The sequence below is a fragment of the Nematolebias whitei genome, chromosome 14 (genome assembly GCF_014905685.2).
Source record: "Nematolebias whitei isolate Nwh7 chromosome 14, NemWhi1, whole genome shotgun sequence".
NCBI classification, from domain to species: Eukaryota; Metazoa; Chordata; class Actinopteri; order Cyprinodontiformes; family Rivulidae; genus Nematolebias; species Nematolebias whitei.
The window spans coordinates 2,289,917-2,293,823 of NC_056511.1; the positions used below are offsets into that span (position 1 = coordinate 2,289,917).

General features: G+C 43.6%; 1 non-coding gene and 1 pseudogene across 1 annotated transcript; both read left to right on the top strand.

Annotated features, from left to right (window-relative positions):
* Positions 1-3,907, top strand: part of LOC119420771 — a 261,041-nt pseudogene that overhangs the window by 76,248 nt on the left and 180,886 nt on the right.
* Positions 1,035-1,106, top strand: trnar-ucu. The gene has a single exon. It is a non-coding gene; the product is annotated as a tRNA-Arg (tRNA).

Below are 3,907 nucleotides of genomic sequence, written 5' to 3' on the forward strand. Positions count from 1 at the left end.
CAGACACAGACACACAGACACACACACAGACACAGACACACAGACACACACACAGACACACAGACACACACACCGACCAGTGACTTTAAATTTGTTTTTTTCTTTCATCGTTTTTAAAAAAAAAACGAGCAGCACGGTGACGGCAGCCAACTCTGTAACCGTCGTGCTGTGTGGGTTTTTCACCGGAAACTCCGGTTACCCCCCCACAGGGGAAGCTGTGGTTGAGTGGTTAGAGCAGTCGTCCGCCAATGCAAGAGTTGGAAGTTCGACTCCACCAGCAGTCACATGCCGAAGTGTCCCTGGGCAAGACACTGAACCCCTCATTGCCTCTGATGCGTGTCCCATCAGTGTATGAATGTGATGTCAAAGCACCGATTAGTCTCTTTAGAATGATTTGTTCAATCAGCTTTATAGAGCTCTAGTAGAGTGCTGGATGAATGGGTAAATGAGGACACACATTGTTTTGTACTGTAAAGAGCTTTTAGTGTCTGGATAAGATAGAAAAGCGCTGCAGTCCATTTACCATAGTTTAAACAAATTTATTCACTGGTCACACACACACAGACACACACACACACACACACACACACACACACACACACCCCCCCCCCCCCCCCCCCCTTCCTCACCCCGGTGAATCGCCACCTTATCGTGGTGGAGGTGTTTGCGTGTCCCAATGATCACAGAAGTCCTGCTGGTGCGGACAAACTGAGGGACCAGACTAAGAGCGATTCAGTAACTTTCGTCTTTGTTGTGTTTATTATTGACAAACATGGACGGAAAAGATAAATATTGCAGAACGTACAAATTGCAAAAAATACTAAAAGTCATAGCAGGAATGTTTCAGTTCAATAATCCCAAAGGGAAATTAAATGTTGTAACTCATCCTGGTTTATTAAGAGTTGTTACAGATGCTGATGTCATAAACATAACAAACAATAAAAACCCTGGCCTGATTGTTTGGGTTTCTGTGGTGCAGTTACTGTCCATATACATATATTTATATATATACATATATGGCCACAGCTTTTTTAGCGATGGTGGTGTAGTGGTGAACATAGCTGCCTTCTAAGCAGTTGACCTGGGTTCGATTCCCAGCCATCGCAGTCAGTTCAAGTCCATGTATGTTTGCATGTGGTAGGCCACTGCCCCAGTGCCATAATTATGGGGTTGCCCATTGCAGCCCAGGGTTGGGTAGGAAGTATGGATGGGGCCAATCCGACCCGGTATCGGCCTCCAATACCAGCATCGTGTACGTATCGGATTTCTCTAATCCAACCTGCAGAGATTTCCGATCCATGATGCATGTCTGTGTCTGTTGAAACGTCCACATGTGATTTCCTGCCAGCTGCTCTGAAGGTTGGCTTCAAACTATGGAATGGATTTCCTGAACGGAGGCGTGTCTCATGAAACCCAGAGTAATAAGACCCGCCTCACATTCAGGAAATCCATTTCATAGTTTGCAGCGAGCTACAACGTGATGGCTGAGCAGCAGCACCGTGGCTAACGGCTAACAGACGTTTCATCGTAACAAGTCCGCTGTGTGGAAGTAGTTTACAGTAAACACCACAAGACAGCAACGTGCACTGTCTGCAGAGCTGCTGTACCGAGACGGGGAAGCTCGGTCGCGACCTAAAATACAACGAACTTAATAAACATTTGAAAAAGCACCACATTAAAGTGCACGAGGATTGTTTAGCCAGGCACCGCGGTAAAGTTAGTTTTACATTGGACGTTCGAGCTCTGTGGCTTCAGCGGTGTGTTCCTCTCGTTCAGTCCGAAGCAGACAGTCTGATTTCAGTCTGCCCGTCTGGAGGAGCAGCAGACTGAGCGCAGCTTGATTGAATACTTGCAGCCAAGTTCTAGTTTACATTTACCCTCCAGGAGATATTTATCAGTACAACAGTAGACAATCATAAAAAAGCATATGAAATGAAAAATAAAAGAAAATTATATATAAAAAAAACAAACAAACAAAAAAAACAAAACAGCGACATTATAAAGCGCTGTAAAATACTAAAAACAGGAACGTGTCTGTGTTGGGTTTTGCCATGAACTTAGCAGCTGTTTGAAGCCATTTAATCACTTTAATATCCACTTTAAAGCTAGGAATAATAAAAAAACATGTTTTGGGCTAGCAGGATTTAATTCTAACTTTGAAACTTATCCAACATTAATAAAACTTACCTAAAGTTGCCTTTTTGGACATGAATGCATATATTTGTGCAAATTGTACTTGCCTATATAGATATTACAGCCTCATATAAAATCTATAACAATGACGATGATATCGGAATAGTATCGGTATTGGCCGATATCCAGATTTAGGTATCGGGATCGGAAGTAAAAAAAAAAAAAAGTGGATCGGTGCATCCCTAGTTGCTAACAGGACCATGCTGCTAATGGGAAACTCAGACAAGACCGACGTATTAATCTTTGGACCGGAGCATCTTTGGAATTAATTTCAGTCTTTCTCCCTCCTTAGATGAAATTAATGTCCTCCAGCTCTGTATATGTGACTCTGTTTTCAAAGGTTTTGTTTGTTCAAGCACAAAAAACATTTGTTTCTTTACCTGTTGTGATCGTTGCATCCAGATGTCATTTTCCCTTCATCTACAGCTTCTTTATATTTATTTATTTAAAAGCCCCGTCTTTAATGTGAATGTTTTTCTCTCAGTCCACACTTTCCAACAAACTACAGAGAAACCCATGCATGGCGGCAGAGTCTCAACACTGACTCGTCAATAAAACCCAGAGGACAATAATGGCTTAATGCTTCCACTTTCTATAATTGGCTTCTGGAATACGGTTTAGTTTCTCAGTTTGAACCATTTCAGTGCACGATCAAAGTCTGATGGCAACACCATCAGGAAGAAGTGAGACAGTCCCAGAAAACCAGGTAAAAACCAACAACTTTATATTTGTGCAGATTTAGTTTCATAATAGTGTTAATGAGCCTGTGAGAAACGGGCTTCTGTATCAACATGTCCACACAGAAACACCAGGCGTTTCTCAACATGTCACTAAAACGTTCCTTTGCTTGGACAGGATGTGCAGATGTGACAGAAAATGTGTTTTTAAATGTATCTGGAGCAGACGGTGTTTAGGAAATGACTGTTTATTTAAAAATGTCCTCAGGACTCTCAAAATTAAATGATCTCTTTTAAAAGAGGACGCTTTAGCTGCTGCTTAAAAAACAGGTTTCAATTTACTCATGGCTAAAACTGTAGCTCTTAAATTGGTGCCCGATTAACATAAAGACTAACTCTTTAATCCCTCGACAGATCACCACGCTGGATATGTTCAACCCACGTTCACATCAGGTGTGTCGGTACTTAACAAGAACCAAACCTACCATGAGGTCTCCTGTCACACAGCAGAGCCCTCAGTGAGCCGCCTGTCCACCGTGTTGCTCATCAAACACGTGGGGCAGCAGAGCTCCACACCTGTTGCTTCCTCCAGCTCATCCAGTGAGACTGAGGCGTTCCAGATGTTGGGCAACATCTCTCCAGAGGGTCCTGGGTTGCCCTGGTGTCTCCTCCCAGTGGGACGTGTCTGGAACATCTTCTCTGGAAGGCATCAGATACACTAACCACCTCAACAAACTTCTTTCTGCAGAAGCAGCGACTCTACCTTGAGAGGTCAAACTCTCCACCCAGGCCTTGAAAAAACACGACATGACCTTCGGTCAAGGTTAGTGTCGATTTAAAACCTGCCACCACGGAGCAGATCCAACTGTCCTTTAGAGACGCAGCTAAAGTGTTTTCACCGTTTCATTAAAGAACCAGGGAAACTTTGAGCCAACTGACCCTGACAGAGGACGGTCGTCTCAGAACAAACTGAGTCACGCAGACTTCTGTACCTGTCCACAGGTGTTCTGTCCCACCTGTCCACAGGTGTTCTGTCC